Raw genomic sequence first — 18,265 nt, forward strand, 5'->3', positions numbered from 1 at the left:
GGCTGAAGTGAGGGCTTATAAGCTGGAGTGAATGACTGTGGTGATGAGGTGCAGGTGAGCGTGATTAGTACTCGGGTGATGTGGATCGTTGTGATTGGTGGAGAACAGGGCCTGGCCGATCCGTGACAACAACATTTTAAACCAAAATAGTGATGAACAGCAGCTTGTAACTAATTATTGCACTGTAAAATAGACTTAAAATGCTGCATAGAGACTCAAAAGAATTTTTGGAAATGGTTCCAAAAATAAACCATCCAAATGTGCTTGAAATGAATCAGACTTCCCAGTGTTATATATGACACACACACACGTTTGTTTTTGTGAAAAGTGGGGACATCCCATAGGCGTAGTGGTTTTTATACTGTACAAACTGTATGTGCTATCGCCCTACACCAACCCTACACCTAAACCTACCCCTTACAGGAGACTTTCTGCTATTTCAGATTTTCAATACACTCCATTCTGTGTGATTTATAAGCGTTTTGAAAAGTAGGGACCTTCTTTATGTCCCCATTTGTCACAAAAACGCTGCACACACACACACACACACACACACACAGAGAAAACAGTTTAGGAAAGCGTTATTACTGCAACTCGGCTAACCACTCGGCTGTACAGTATATGACAAATAAACAACAATGCAGAATTTTGTCATGCTACTTTTGTTACTGTTCTGAAAACAGCTGTGACACTATTGAAAAATGTAGTTAAGTAAATCACTACTTTTAGCAAGTTTCTCGTCATTAATGCATAAGTTTATTATGGAGAGATGCATGGACTGCACACGGATACCACAGCTGTCGCATCGGAGGGAGGAACCCTTCAGACTCCAACGGCTGTTCGCTCTGATAGGAGATGGATAGTCGAGTCGAAGCGCTGCTGTACAGTCTGCAGTTCATGCAGAGTCTCTCTCATGCTTCATTTTCAATGCATTTTCACAATAAACCATGACACCAACAGCTGAGGCCAGCAGGTGAAGAATTAACTGGTCTTGAGAAGCCAAATGTGCAAAAAATGATGTTCTTGTTTTCCAGTACAAATATCTAAACATTCCCAAATGAAGATGCATTTACTTGAGAAGTGAGATGACTTGAGATATTGAGTCTTGTTTTCTGAATAATGTATCAAAATTTAGTTTAAAAAAAAATGTCAGTAACACTTAACCTTTATGGATAATGCATTATAAAGTTATTGTGTGTTGTAATGCATTACATCTTTTCATAAATAATTGTAACCAAAGTTAAAATGCATTATAATATTATATTATACTTTCTAAAGGTGTCATTTTCTAGTACAAATTTCTAAACATACTTGGATCTTAGCAAAAAACTAACAACATTTTGATAAATTATTCAGAAGAAAAGCCTCCATAAGTCATTTTGTTTCTCAAGTAAACGTATCTTGATTCAAGAATGTTTGGATATTTGTACTGGAAACAAGACACAATTTTTTTTGTATTTTTTTTTTTGCAATGTAAGTATAATAAAGTATTATAACTGTGGTTACAATTATTCATGAGATCATAGAATGCATTATAATGCATTAAATATAAAGGTTTTAAGTCAAGTGTTACAAAAAATAAATAAATAAAAATATATAAAAAATAAAAACCACCAAAAACTCACTTAATTTTGATAATTTATTCAGAAAACAAGACTCAATATCTTAAGTCATTTTGCTTCTCAAGTAAAATAATCTTGATTTAAGAATTCATTTAATAATTTAAGATCTTTGTACTGGAAAACAAGACAGAAATACCAAGAAATTCACTTTTTGCAATGCAAGTAGAATAACTTTAACTTGTATTGAACCTGGAACATTATTTAAAAAAAAACTTTATGAAGAGTAACTAAACTTACTAACTTAATTTAACCCTTGTGAAGCTCTAATGACCGAATCAACAGCTCAATAATGTGTTTGGATGTAACAGGTTGTCAGGCAAACGCAAAAGTTTGATGCTATTTCAAGGGTGTAATATCTAATTCTGTTTGCTATCTAGAATACACTTTTTTTCCCCTCACACCTTTGACGCACTGAATATCTGAATTATGCATGTGTCAACCTGGCAACCTTCGCTGATGAGAACTAATGGCATTATATGAGAGCTAGACGCGGGCGGAGGAGAGAGAGTTTAATTGAATTTTTTAATGAGTCCACACTTTAAGTCACTCTGCCAGCCTGCCTCAAACACGATAACGTTTCCTAATAAAGAAAATCAAAGTTGGGCTTCCCTCCTAATGAGATTGAAGGTCTGGCAACCTCATTTAATGTGTTACAGAGGAGTGAACAAATATTTGATGGGAAAAACGATGGGGAAAGGAAACAACAACAAAACAGGGAGGAAGAAGGAAGAAGTCATTAAGCTCTGTGGTGCAGATCCAAACGGGTCTGATGCAGTACCTTTACAAGATATTCAACAGATATATGATTTAAAAAAAATATATATATATATATTCTTATAAACCAGGCATGATTTTGGAAGGAAGAATGGTTTAAAGGAATAGTTCACCCAAAAATTACCCTCAGACCATCCAAGATGAAGATGAGTTTTTTTCTTCATCAGATTTGGAGAAATTTTGCATTGTATCACTTGCTCACCAATGGATCCTCTGCAGTGAATGGGTGCCATCAGAAAAAAGGTGGTCTGGTCTAGTTCACGAGCAGCTCCGACACGTTCAGTCGGTAACACTTTAGAATACTGTTCCATCATTAATGAATAACTACACAAGGACACATGAGTAATGCAATATTAGCACTCTAGTAACTACTAGTAACGAACAAGAAACTCTGATTAATGAATTAGTAAGTGATAGTGCTTAGACGAATGTGGTAGTTCACTATTAGCTAATCAGTAACTATTATTTTTCATACCTCCCCAAGAACTACTAAGAACTACTGTATATAGGTTCATAATTAATATGAATAATACATAATGTATAATTAATTCTAATGTAAAGGTCATGGTAACCCACTAGTAATGACTCAAGTATTACCAAATTCTGATTACGATTTCTGTGGAAATAAACTCTTCAAATCTGCCTATTCAGTGAATGGGATAATGAACGCCGCCCATTTTGTCCATATTTCTGTCCATGTTTTTGTCCATGTTTCCGCCTAGCATTTGCGGCTCTGTGATTGGTGGTCCCACTATGAAATTACAGAGGGCCAAGCAATAGTAAATCAATGGGAGCGTAATTTCAAGTGACAGAAAAACTGACCAATCATATATTCGCTCTTAATGGGCGGGCCTTGTTATCACTAACTTTATGACAAGTTCCGCCTGCTGTGAGATCTCTATCAGAAAAAAGTATATACGCTGAGAAAACTAACTAACTATCGTTAGCTATTATTCATGTCACGATTGAAGCCGCAATTTACGTAAGTGAAGACATTTACTGGGCCACTGTGCCAATAATATTAATTATAAATCATGCTTGTTTGTCATGAAGTGTTACTTGTTTTGCTGTGAGCGCTGATGTGTTGGCTTACATTAAACATTGCATTTGTTGGTTTTGTGCACAGACCGATTGTGTGATGATGTATTTGTAATGAGGATTTTCATTTGACTTTCATTAGACGCACTCGCTGCGCTGTTTTCTAGTTGCAATTCTGCAGACGAGGAGCGGACTTCAGTTCAAGATGACAGTCCAAAACTTTTAATCTATCCTCCAAACAGTTTAAAGTTTGCTTAAAGACTGAGTAAATGGTGTCAAACAGTTTGAAATTCAGTGACTGAAATAACAGAGCAAACGGAATGAGAAAGTGCGAAGCACGGGCATTATTAGTGCCACAGAAAGACAAACGTTTCGCTGAAAAATGCACAATACACAATCTCGCAGCCAAAGGATAAAGTCATTATATACATTAAAAATAATTTGGGACAAATATAATGTAATTTAATGGAAAACTATGTGAGCGGCACACTGTGGCGTGGCTGGATTCTGAACAGCACCCAGAGTCGCAGCTGGGATCCGCGGACAGTTGCCGGTGGCGCCGCTGGACGTCCGGACATGGTGCAACGCAGCACTGCGCTTCTCGTCCGGTGTGTGACCGCCTTAAGACTAGATTTGGAATTATCAAAGATGACTTTTAGAAGATGACACCGTATGACCGTAAGCTAGGCTGGTAGTTTGTTTTTTCCCCTGACGATGGGAGAGGGCCTAGGTTCAAAAGTCACGGTTCGCTACTGGTTATTCATTAACAAAGGATCAGTATTCTTAAGTGTTACCGTTCAGTCTTTTGTGCTTACCGTGTATAGCGAATCTGCCAAGGTGCGAGCGCAACTGGTTCTTAAAGGGAATGGGAGATGAGACTTTGATTGATTTATTGCAGGTTATGCCCAAAACACACCCTTTACTCATTAAGAGAATAGGGACAACACTTTTAGACCATGCACTGATTTTTCCCATCGTTAAACTAGCAAAAGTGGATTCGGACATGCCCTAAGTGCACCTGCGCCTTGCGCTTTAGACCATGAGCTAATATCGTTGAAACAGGGCTCGATATGTTGCTTAATTTGATATTACATAGAATATTCAATATATCATGCAGCCAAATCATTTTGAGTGAAAAAAGTAGTCAAATTAGTACATTTAAATTTTGAAGCCTACAGTTTGGACTGATTTAAATTTACTGGCTCTAAGAGTGTTTTTACTAGGCTACTGAAGTTTATACGTTGCTCACTTTATAACACAAAGTCATCGCACAGATATCTGAATATTTAGTAAGGTAATCTTCAATCGTGTGATTTTGAAGCTCTTAAGACCGAAACTAGTGCGATGCTGATTGAACCAGACTGAGAAAAATCCCACCTTGTGACAAAGTCTGGGAAATATAATCAATGGTGCGTCTGAAAGGACAAAAGTCACTTCAAACGAGATGGCTTTCTTTTTGTCACAGAGTAAAACACTTGGCCAGATGCACAGCCGCGTTCTCAGCACTCAGTCCAGCAAGTCCGAATCAAAGGAAACGTGCGCGGCGAATCTGATTCCAAGATACGGTCACTCAATGACAAAAGCCTTTGTGGCTATTGACAGCATTTGCCCGGTGATCTCAGAAACGTGACAGAGGCTCACGACGGCCCGATCGCTTGATTAAGCCCGTGTATTTACCCGTCAAGCGCGGTGTCAGTCGCAGGCCGCTCTCACCCGCGCCGCTGTATCTGTCGTCTTACAGCTAATGACAGGATGATGAAAGAAGCGCGGCCTGAGCCGGTTTGAATGACACTCTCAGTTACGGGTTGGGCTTTAATCTTTGGTTAACCTGGCCTTTTGCCGCTCTGGGATGAAGCGCCTCTGTATCTTCCTTTGAAGAATGACACCAGGCCGTCTGATCCTGTGGGAAACCTTTAATATACCTGGCAAGGATTCGGGAAGAATGGAGTCATGTCTACTGCTTCATCAAATCATTGCTCACTGATCTAAATTGCTTTCTTTCTTTCTTTCTTTCTTTCTTTCTTTCTTTCTTTCTTTCTTTCATTCTTTCTTTCTTTCTTTCTTTCTTTCTTTCTTTCTTTCTATTGCACAGACATGACAGTCAAAAAACATATGTGTATATATATATATATATATATATATGGGTAGTTGACAAATAAAAATTGGACTGTATCCTATGGTGTGACAAAGCAAAAATGTAGAAAAAAAAAACTTAACATATAAATAACATGAGAAAAATGTATCTTCATTCTTAGAGTTACAAATAGCATGAGAGAGGTTTATCTTCAGTGTTAGAGGTTATTTTGTTTTACATTTTTCCGTCACGCCATAGGACACATTGATACATCAACTACCCATATATTACATACATTACATTAATATATTTCAATGAAATACACTTTTGCATGTAAGTTTAACTTACACCAAACTCTACGGTTTTATTCCTATATATATATATATATATATATATATATATTCTGATGGTTTTCACAGAGGGATTTGTTCGTTTATCATTTGCCTGATTTTGGTTTTCTTTTTCATTTTAGTTAGTTTTAGCAATTTAGTTGTGTTTTTGTCATTTTTCTTAGTTTTTTCTTTTTTAAATATGCTTTTTAATAGTCTTGATAAATTTCTATTTCAGTTTTTGTTTTAGTTATTTTACTACAACAAGATAAACTAAATGAAAATGATTAGCTGAAATAAAATAATTTTTATATTAATCTTATTTCAGTTAAAATGTATTTTATTTCTAGTAAGAAAATGTTTCATGGTTTTAGTTTTAGTTAACTACAATAACCCTGCTAATATGTCATCAAAATGAAACAACAAATTTGAACCCAGTGTCAGTATCAACTTGGGAAGTATGGCGATATCTGTTACCCTGTTCACCTGGGGTGTCTTGCCTTAAAATAATTTGTCAATGTTTATATTAATATTTATCTTTTTAAATAAAGGTGAGTGTTGAATTAGTTTGTGTTTAGTTAATGGGGCTGCTGCCAGCCCGACAGAACATGTGAGCAGTGATGTTCTGGGAGACGCTGTCAGGTCAGCTGTAAAGCCCTCCGTTGAAGCAGCAGTTTTTGAAGAAGCAGCCAGGCTGGAACGAATGAGCATGTTTCTTGAGCGCTTGTTTGCACAGCAGAAATGCATTAATGTTTCATGGCCGGTCTCGGCATCAGAGCTCTCCCTCCAGGAGCCCGTTTGACTGCAGATGTATCGATTAAAAAGATTAGCCATTACTGAATTCCTCACAGACGCACTGGCCTGATTCACCACCTCCGTTTCCTCATGCAGAGCTGAGTGCCACTCACACGGGAACTCAGAATGACTTCTTCACTCCAGTTGAATTCCTCAATTTGAATTGAGCTAGAAAACTGAATGCAGGATTGCAATTTTGAATTCAAATGAACTGGAATTTAAAATCTGTTTGTCTGTCTGAATATCCATCCATCGTCGTTTGCTTTCCACAGAAGAAAGAAACTCATACGGGTTTGAAACGACATGAAGGTGAGTAAATGATCACAGCATTTTCATTTTTTTTTTTTTTGGATGAAATGTCCCTTTAAAGACCTTGTGAGTTCACTAAACTAGAATTTTCCTTTACTAGCACTGTATCTTCTGTTGATTCAGGAGGTTTGGTGGAACATATAAAGAGCTTTTCTCCCAGTATTGATAGTTTTCACGTGACGTCACACCCTTATAGGAACGCCCACCTGGCGGGCAAAACGAAGCTTTGCTCTACTGACCGCCAGCTATTTTTACTCCGTTTGCATCAAGTAATAATGTAGTAAAACGCAGATATTAAAAGGTGAGATTCAGTGTACACCTTATTGATGATGTATATTTTGTACAAGCAAGAGGATGAAGCCAGAATATAAACGCAATGTGCAAAGTTTCACATTAAATGGCTTCCCATAGAAAACCATTAGAAGGAAAACACTGAACTGTTAAGCGGACTGCATTCATATTCCGGCCGCATCTGCTTGCCTGTGTACACTATGCATCATTAATGTAGTGATTACTGAATTTGATCTTTTAATATTACTGTTTTAAATATATTAAGGCACTTTAATTGTTTTTACAAAGTTTTGTCGCACTGTTTATGATTGAAATATTGCCACGGGTGCTTAATATGGATTGCAATTGGCCAAAACTTGCATTTTGTTCAGAAATACCTTTGTTTTATTCTTTTGAGAGGAGATCTAAATATTTGCGGCTGGGAAACAGATGAAAAATTGACAGGCTTGTGCTGCAGTTCTATGGATGTTTTGCCCTCCTAGTCTTCGAGCCGGTCACGTGACCGAAAACTAACGGTACAACATTTATGTTTCATATTTCTATTTCAAATAAATGCTGTTTTTTGAACTTTCTATTCATCACAGAATCTTGAAAAATAAAATGTATCACAGTTTTGACAAAAATATTCATCAACACAACTGTTTTTAACATTGATAATAATCAGAAATGTTTCTTGAGCAGCAAATCAGCATATTAGAATGATTTCTGAAGGATCATGTGACACTGAATCACTGATCACAGGAATAAATGACATTTTAACATATTCACATAGAAAACAGTTATTTATAATATAGTAATAATATTTCACGTTTGTTTACAGTATTTTTGATCAAATTAACTGCAGCCTTGGTGAGCAGAAAATCTGAAAAAATTCCAAACATTTGAACAATAGTGCAGATGAGCATAAAGCATGATATGCATGATACAAAAGTCAAATTTTCATTTCACAGGGTCTTTAAATGAATTTGAGAATCACTGCAAACAATTAACCAAGAGCTGAAGATGCATGCTGTGCGTAATAACTGCACCTGCTCACTGCGCATTTCTCCATCTCTAAAAAGACTCCCTGGAGTTTATTCTGACACAGTCTTTCTAAAATTATCATTACAAATCATGCTATTTCAGGTGCTCCCTGACGGTGCATATTCCACTTTTAGCAAAACAGTGAACGATGTTGGCTGTCTTCCCCATCCGACCCGTCTGAATTCTCCAGCACGGTTGCATTTCGGTACAAGACCCAATTAAAGCAAAGAGCGGCCCAGTTTTCTGCAGCCAGCATACATCATCTCCTGTCAGATAAGCCCTTTCCCAGTCGAAGCGAGAGAAGCATTCAGTCCAACACGGATCTGTCAGGAAATAACATCGCTCCAATCAAAGCGCTCGTCGTAAATCCAGCAAACAAGCAGGAGTGTTTCAGAAGCACATGTGTGTCTGAGCCCTACAGGAGTCAAGATGGCCGCCTGACAGAAGCTCATCGTTACACTTCTCTGTTTCCCCCGCGTGTTTACATGTTATGGTGGTAACAATTCAAAAGCTTTCATAGTGGAGTCAAATACTTCCTGCTAACAATGTGCCATAAGCTATAATCGTCACTCTTTCTGTTGCTCACACATAGTGTTAGAACTTGGTTTATGTCACCAGCACTTGTATTAAAGTTTGTCCTGCAGCGTTTCCAGACATCGCTGATTCCTTAAATCATGTCGTTTGCTCGAATGTTTAATACCATAGTATTTTTAAGTATCTTGGACTACCACATAAATACCATGGCATATGAATATAAGTAATTGATGATAATAACAAAAACACAACCAAAAGTGTCTGTGCATTAGTGGTGGGGATTTTTAGGAGTTCTCTCAGCAGTTTGAATGCTTAAGCAATTTTGAGTGAATCAATGAACGAATCGTTTGAGTGAATGATTCAAACATACTGACTCATTTCAAAATGAAGTGTATGTGAGTCTGTCTGAGTCTTTGAATCATTTACTGAGGCAATTCATTTTATGTAAAGGACTGACGATTTAATCCGTTAATCTAATGAATTTGTTATGGAAAATTTAAATTTTTTTATCAAATGCATTGTCTGTTTTTGCTCAGTTTTGCCAACACAAATATTATTTATTAAAGCCACATTAGAATGGTTGTGCATCTCCAAACAACACACCAATGATTCAACGGCCCATTCATAAAGAGTCATTTACTTCATTCCTGAATAAATAAGCTGTTTGAAAGAATCGAATTAATGACTGACTCAATGACTTATATCATATTTATATATAATAACAAAACTGAAAATAAAAAAATCCATATTAATAAAAAAAAAAAAAAAAAAACAATTAAAGAACAGAACCGTTCACCCAAAATAAAAATAAATAAAAATAAAATAAAAATAAATAAAAAAGAACATGAAAAAAAAAAATCTTTCTAAAGCTACTTTTTGTAATATCTATTTCATGCGTTTCTCATATAACACAATAATGGCTTTTAAATTTAGTTATATTATCATATTGAAATATGATAACACATGCACACACACATCTGGTTTGCTATCCTTGTGGGGACTCTCCATAGGCGTAATGCTTTTTCTACAGTACAGACCGTATTTTCTATCACCCTACACCAACCCTACACCTAAACCTACCCCTTACAGGAAACTACAGGCATTTTTAGATTTTCAAAAAACTGTGTGATTTATTAGCTTGTTTACCCGTGGAGACCTCAATTTAGGTCCCCACCGTGACATGAGTCTCCATGAGTCTGTGTGTATTCAGGTTTAAGTCCCCACCTGAATAGAAAAAACAGGTACACACACACACACACACACACACACACAGTCTGGAATTTGTGGTTTACGGGGACTCTCCATAGGCGTAATGCTTTTCTACAGTACAGACCGTATTTTCTATCACCCTACACCAACCCTACACCTAAACCTACCCCTTACAGGAAACTACTGGCAATTTTAGAATTTCATAAAACACCGTTTTGTATGTTTTTTAAGCCTTTTGTTTTACGGGGACACAGGAAGTGTCCTCATAAACCATGTTTACGTTGTAGTACCCATGTTATTATACACATTTGTGTCCTCGAAACCATATATATCAGTACACACACATATACCGAAGATGGCTCACCTTCAGTAATATTATGCACACAGGGCAGAAACACACTCTCTCTCTCTATTATCTGTCACATTAAGACCCATTGGTGCAATAAAGTGTCTTTTGTAGTTTCGCTAACATTAATTCCGCTTTTTATTTGATAAACCATCTGTGATAGATTGTCATTGTGCTGCAGCAGAAACAGCGAGACGTCTGATATGATGAATAGACACGGCAGACATTTGTCCCACATGATGTAGTTGCGTTGAACACTCCTTAAACGGTACATCACATCTCGATTTAACTACTCGCGTGTGTGAGAGATCGCCTATAAAAAAACACCGCAGCACTTAGCGCTGGTTAATAAGGCTGTACTACATAAAGCAGAGCAACATTTGACAGCGTGTCACATTATGCAGAATCCAGTCTGGCTGAATAGCTACAATTCACATCCCAAACAAAAGCCACCAGGAAAATGAGACACAATGCGGAGGAAATGTCCTCCGCCGAGACGAGGCACTTCTCTGGGGGGCGGCAGTAATTGCCTTGATGTCTTCAGACGGATGCTGGCACACAAACTTTTGTGAAAGGCGTCTGCCGTACCGCTGCGTGCACCAGCTTGAAGTATTATGTACATTGATAATGTGGTTTTCTCTGTCTGAACAAACAATCTTTTGGGGCTCATCTCAAATCTCTGTAATAGCCTGCCTGCGTTTCAAGGGATGTAAACAGACGCCGATAGCTTCTGGCTATCTGCGGCCCTTATTCTGATCTCTCATGTCAAACAGAGTACGGTAATTGCGTTTCTATTCTAATTCTTAACATTGTAATTTATCACACAAGAAGTTTGGTTTAGATTTGTGTCGTCCAACCCTGTTGCTGAACTGAAAAAGCTTTTGAAAAAGAATCAAAACCCCAGAAATCTGCTGAATCATTTGCTGGAAGTGGATCGTGATCTTTCCACTGAAACCACAGTCACTCTGTATCAAACCGCTGCTAATGGTATTAGAATAAAATATGTGCTTACCTGCTGAATGTGTGTCAGTAGACGATGAGATTGACGTCCATAGAAGAGGGCAGATGGAGAGAAAAAGAGACAAAGAAACAATTAGAACTGAATTCAAACATCTATGACAGGTAACTGCCTTGTTAGACAGCATGCTAACCGTAAAGCAACACTCATAAGTGACAGATTTGGAACACTACATAGACAGCAACCCAGCATGCAACACAAATACTGCTCCTCATGTGAAGCGCACAGAGATTCGACTCACAATTGAATGCAATAGAGAGGGAAAATAACAACACAATACTCTTGTAAGCTGTACATAGCACATACAAATATTGGTATTAATATTATATTAAAATAATACATTTTTTTAACCATGTTATTTCTCTCAGTGTTAAATAGAACGTAATTATATTATTAGTAATATATAGTATTGTTTATTTTTAGAATATCTTTTTTGTTAATAGTAACATAGTTTCTCAGTATTGAATAGAATATTTTATTCATTAGCTTTTTTATATTTTCTATACAGCTTTAATTATTTTTCATTTCAATTCTAGTTTTAGCACTTGTAGTACTTCTACTTAAACTTTATTTATATATTTCTAAAATTGTATTATATTTCATGTATACTTGAATGAAAATTGATTTGTATATTGGATTTTGATTGTCTATTGCTCTTACATCTGTTTTAAGTAGAATTCATGTAAAATATTTATGTTCATATTCTTTATATTTGTTGCTACATATCAATCACTGAGAAACCCATATGGGTTGACCACTCATTGCAATGCATTATGGGACTGCCTTCACTGAAGGAAACACACAATGCCGTCTTTCATAACAGCCAAAAACAAAGTATTATGCAGCATAATGTGGCCATCTATCTTCTGGAGCAGCCTAAAATGGCTGTCTAGGTAGGAAGCTCACTAGACTCTGGAAGAGAGTTATCGTCTCGGTAAACTCCAGTGTTTAATGCAGCAGAGCGTCATAAAGTGTTGTGCCGTGTCCTCTCGGTAACTCTAAATAAATCCCAGCTGTGTGCTCACCAAAGAATATGATCATTTCTGGAGTCCCTACAGGCTCATGAAGACCTGAGCGTGTGTGTTAGATCACACTGAGCTTCTGGAGGCAGCAGGTGCTCGGACTCTCAAGCGTCCTGCGGTAGCCGCAGGGCTCGGGAGCGAGAGAGACCCGGAGCGACTTGTCTGGATACTCGCCGGCTTCCCTGCATGGCAAAGGCCTAGCCAGAGGCAACTCGTCCTCAAGTCAAAACTCATTTGGATTGAGAAACTGGTGGTGTGGACAGTCTGATACCAGACACAGCATTCAGCAGGTTTGAGTCACAGCTATGACGTTACTTATGAGGAAATTTAAGATTATATTCAGTTATTAACACCATCCTGCATCATATTTGCTGAATGAAATCCAATACTTGTTTCATACCGATTTTGAAGTGCTGATTTCCAAAAATAGTGTCAGTTTTACTGAAGCATGTTACCCTTTCTCACAAAATACGATGCATTTTGTAGCATTTTTGCTTTTAGAACCATTCGTGAAGAAATGTATTATGGTCTAATCAGCAGAAAGACAGCACAAACTCATGATTCCTGTCTGAATCTGAGCCATATTACAACTACTTGATCAATTCTCAGATCATTGTCACGTATTTTACGCCCAGTTCTGATTTCAAGGTCAGAATTATGGCCAGTGACAGAAAAAAATGCAAACATGATCCAGATGTTTTCTGCATCCAAACAGTGACAGAAAATTACATATTTTACAGAAAAAAAAGCTTATTTATTTAAAAACTTGTGTACATGATGGAAAGGTTTATGGATGTGTTTGAACTCGGCATAATCAAATTAGCTAATATTAGGCCTTTTTTGCAAATCAGCAGAACTTTTTGCCAAGATGCAGGGATTTTATCTCCTTTTAACCACAGATCTTAAAACCTGTTTACATTTGTGCAATGTTCATATTCACTATGCATATACTGTAATTTCAAAGCAGCTTTGAAAATGCATGCTTACAATGTTTTCAGGCCATAATGAACAGAGAATAGCATTATATCAAGAAATCTGATGCCAAAATTGTTCCTGCATGTCTTGCAAACAGTTTTGGAAGCTTCGTCAAAGAAGAAAACGATCAATGAATAATGGTTTAATTTCAGTCCGTTTCTCACACAAAGCTCAGAAAACTTGCAGTATTCCTCTTTTATGATGCTTCATTATATACAAATAGCAACGTGAACGTTTTTCCCTTTGTGTTTCACAGAAAAAGGAAAGTCAAATGGGTTTGGAACAACGTGAGGGTGAGTAAATGATGACGGATTATTTATATAATAATTAATAAATGCAATTCCAGCTTCTATCCGCACTTTCTAGAATAGACTCAAATTTTTGAGGTGAAAAGAAAAATGAAGAGATGAAATAAAAATCAAGTATTAATTTACACCTCATTTTCATTCCTGAAATAGAAACAGCCTGGAAGATGTTATTAATAAAGAATTAATATATCCATATTTTATCACCTTGTCCAGGCACCTTGGCAATTAATCTGGGCTCATATTAAAGAGATTCTGACCCGTTTCTGCTCAGAGACGACCTGTTAATAATTCACTCCATCACACCTGCGATCACACTCACACACACTCTGAGCAACAGACGCTAATTAAACCCCAGCGACCAATCAGGGTCGTGCTCTGGATGGAGAATTTGCATAATTAGAGCGGTAAAGAATGAGGACTCACAATAAGAGAACTGAGCTGTCATTGTGTACTGTGCAAACAGTCAGGACAGAAATGAAACACAGCGAACCGTGACTCAAGGCCTTATGGTGACGTTAAGATCCACCTCAAGCTGGGTTATTCACAGTTTCTGAGAGCCACTTCCCAACAGCGTTTAGTTCCCAACACAAAGACCCTGATTAGTGAATTCAGGTGTGTTTAATTCGAGTTTGAGCTGAACTCTGCGGGAAAATAACAGGTTTCACCCAAAAAGCGCAAATTATGTAATCATTCATAAACTAAATCAATCGTAAAAGTAGTGCAATACAATATATGCACTACATGAAAATATAAAACCTGATATTATGCATATTTGATTTTTTTAGAATCTATAAAAGTATATTCATAAAATTTATTTTACGTTTCATTTTTAATATATAAAAATATATTTCAGTCTGTTCCTCATCCAAAGCATTATATGAATATACAATACAAGTCATATTATGAACAGCACTTATAGTAGTTTAATTGTGCTCTTATGTGTTTTTTAGGAGCTGGACAGATGTGGTCACTCTGATCTGTTGGAAACTGAATAGAAATGAGCTTAAGGAGATTCTTCAACAAGTCTCCTTTTGTGTAAAACAACACACAGGCTATGAATGACACAAAAAATATTCCTTTTAGTATTGTTTTCTGTGTGTGTGACTGCATGAGAAACAACTTCAGTTAAACTATTAAGCACCATAACTAGGCCTTCCACACACACACACACACGCGTACTCTTATTAACACTCATATAGCTCTGTGAAAACAGCAAATTCCCTTCGGAGTGCCTTTATGAGGTCTCATGTGTTTTGGTGTCACAGTTATTTATTTCCTGACTAAACTACATGACACACGACAGTTCCTAACACTCAACAATTCCACAGAGCATGAGCGCGAATATCGCTGCTTATTACGGCGAACGCGGGCTGAATAGCAATGGTCGGATTCTGGGAGAATAATTAGGTGTCACAGCCCGGCACGCTGGATATCCAAATGCCCAGCGCAGCGGAAGTGGGCTGATTGGCACGGCCGGCGTGGGTGCGGTGAAGGGTCAAATAATGAACAGAAATCTGTTTGTTGGTGCTTTTCTAAATGGAAATCACAGAGTGTGACTAACAGGCAGACTTGTGTGTTCTGATGCAGAACGAGAGCAAAGTAAAGCGCTCGTTTTTTCTGAACCCGGAGGAAACAGGAAATTGGACACACTTGGTGTCCACACAGGCCGGGAAATATGACTCGTCGAACATCTCCATCTAGAAACACTTCTATTAGACTTCATTAGAATGCAAACAGGTCGCTGATGAGGAGAACTTGAAGAGACATTGAAACTCCACTTGAATAAATGGCTACTCTTTTGGCCCGTGAAGGAAGAAATGAGAACATGTGCTTGATGTTTAGTTTTGCTAGCTCATTTGATGACACATTTGCTAAAGCAAGAGCCACAATGCACATAAAGCAACAGTATAGCCTATATAGACGGCTGGCTTGCAACTGATTCCAAAAAGTACTTGTAATTAGATTATATTCCATTTTAAAATCTCATAAACTGACTACAGTTACATGATTGCACCTTATTCACACGGTATAGCTGCTTTCAATGATTTATTGGTTCTTCCTAATTCTTCATCCTTTCTAAAATAGTCTACTGCTTCTATACGTTCAAAAAAAGTCTCCACTCCACTCCGCTCCACTCTTCGCTCACTGCTATCAGAAACACCGCTCTGCCTTCGCTCCGCGTCTAAAGAATTTCAGTAGGTTTGGAATATCACGGTTCTGTTCATAACGTATATTAAAAAATAAAATAACAGGAGAGTTTCAAAGTGGCTTATTGGAACACTAGTGTGCAAACCTTTTTCCTACCACATGACAAGCTAATAACATGGTTGTCAGCATTAAAAGGTATAATTGCTGCTTTTTGCAGTGCAAATTTTGTTTCGTCAGTTATTTTGCCTACGGATCGATGCATTTCTTACAGATTTCTGCTCATTCGAAATCGGATACAGATGAAGTAGCACTGTAAGATTACATTTGTTTGAATGCATTATTGAGAGAGCGACTGCGTGTGAATATGTGTTGTAGTACTTGTTTAAATCATGCTTTTAAAGAATCTGCTCCTCGCTCTTCAAAATCACACCGCTCCGCTAACATACTCTGGTCTTATTACGTTACTACAATTCGTCATATAATTTGTAATCAGTAATTTGCAAGCAATCTACCTCTTGTTTTACAGTATATGAAATCCTCTGACATTTTTCTTCACAAATCTTTGTTTTGTACTTCTAATTATTTCAATGCTTTTACATTCTCTTAGAAACGTTTTGCACTGCACTTACACGAATAACTACTTCTGACTGGTTCATCTCTAATGATTGTGTCAATGTAGTTCACAAACTGATTTAAAAACACTTTAAATTAAATATAGGATTTTTTTTTTTTGATATTGACAGCTGTTTGGGGATATATTACATGTTACAAAAGTTGTTGTTATTTTGTTATGTTATTTTTGGACTAGTTTAAAAGTTTTATTACATTTTTGTTCCTGAAATCCACCCTTCTGCTGGGATTAGTATAATCAGATTATTTTTAATCAAAGGTATCCCAATCTTACTAAAAAGTTTTGAACAGCACAGACTAACAATTTGATCCAGATTTTGTGATCTAATCCAATTTCAGAATACTTTTTTTTTCTTTTGAACAACCCATTTTCTGGCCCCTAGAGATTACAGTTTATAAAGTTTTACATTTGGATATTTTTCTAACGCATCGCTTCACTTCAGAAGGCCTTTATTAACCCCCAGAGCACTTTTTATGATGGATGGATGCACTTTTTTGGGCTTCAAAATCTCGACCCCCATTCACTGCTATTATAAAGCTTGGAAGAGCCAAGGACATTTTTAAATATTACTCTTATTGTATTCGTCTGAAAGAAGAAAGTCATATACACCTAGGATGGTTTGAGGGTGAGTAAATCATTTTTGTGTAAACAATCCCTTTAAGAAAGCAAGATTAAGAAAGCATTTTTGTATTTTTATATTTTGCATCTATTTATGTTTTAACAAAACAAAGTACATTTCGAGATGGATATTAAGGTAGCAACATCAATAAATATCTCAAGAACATGAAGATGTTCAAGAAGCGTTAATTTAACCGAGCGCCAAGAAGATCATTCTGTTCCAGCATTTTTCCTCAAGTCTCAACCCTACACCTGAAATAATGGATTTCCTCAGGCAAAATATCATCCTTTGATCATCGCTAACATGGAGATCTGAGGAAGTAAATGTGCCACTTATCATCATTATTTGGAGGTCATTTTTTACTTCCACTCTCTTTCTTCTCTTCACCATTTTCTCCTTTTTTACCATAAGCCCTCCGACTGCAGTCAGAAACCGAAGCTCTTTCCCTTATTTAATGATCCTCATCCCTGGAGAGTCTGTTCAGCCGAACCGGGGACCGGAATGTGTTTAAACTCTGTGTTTGATGGGATCTCCCAGTTTGAGACTCGAACTGAGCGGACTCTCTCTGATACGCTTGAAACACAACATCTACGCTTTCTGCTCCGTCGCTTCTGCTGCTGATGCTACTGCAAAACTTTCACTTTTTGCTTTTTAACAAGGCTTCAAGTTAAGTTGAACATCTGTAGACTGAGCATACTTCAGACTGGAGTTTCAAAAACACGACTGTGATCTGAGACGGATGGACTCCTGCTGTAGGACGAGACCAATCATTGATTTAGAAGCGACTGAAACTATATATCTGATACCTAATAAATGATGATATGAGCTCTGATCTACAGACACAAATCAGCAGAGTGTACACTGTGTTTGGGAATAGCATACTACTATACTACTCTATACTTGTGCTTGTGCAGTATACAGTATATATTCCACTCACAGTGTGCATCACCTACAGCACTACATTTCCCACAATGTAACATGCTTAACTGTTTCCAGAGAGAAAATCAATTGGTAGTCATATCTGCTTTTCTAAAAAATGAAAAATAAACATTTTTATTTTCAAGATGCTAACTGACTGCCACTCACATGTGATATGATGAGAGAAAACCATAAAAAATACTTGACATAAAATTATATATATAATTTAGTTTAGGTTGAAGTACCAAATTAACATAAAATAATGTAAAACTTATAAATAGA

At 37.0% G+C, this 18,265-nt stretch overlaps 1 protein-coding gene and 1 long non-coding RNA gene across 10 annotated transcripts in view; one reads left to right on the forward strand and one right to left on the reverse strand.

Moving 5' to 3' along the window:
- chst8 (carbohydrate (N-acetylgalactosamine 4-0) sulfotransferase 8) overlaps positions 1-18,265 on the reverse strand; it is a 178,543-nt gene that overhangs the window by 68,978 nt on the left and 91,300 nt on the right. The window lies entirely within an intron of this gene.
- Positions 2,932-14,669, forward strand: LOC131524810 (uncharacterized). The gene is made up of 3 exons (XR_009267080.1): positions 2,932-6,941; positions 13,616-13,652; positions 14,618-14,669. It is a non-coding gene; the product is annotated as an uncharacterized LOC131524810 (long non-coding RNA).

Source organism: Onychostoma macrolepis, chromosome 18 (genome assembly GCF_012432095.1).
Source record: "Onychostoma macrolepis isolate SWU-2019 chromosome 18, ASM1243209v1, whole genome shotgun sequence".
NCBI lineage: Eukaryota > Metazoa > Chordata > Actinopteri > Cypriniformes > Cyprinidae > Onychostoma > Onychostoma macrolepis.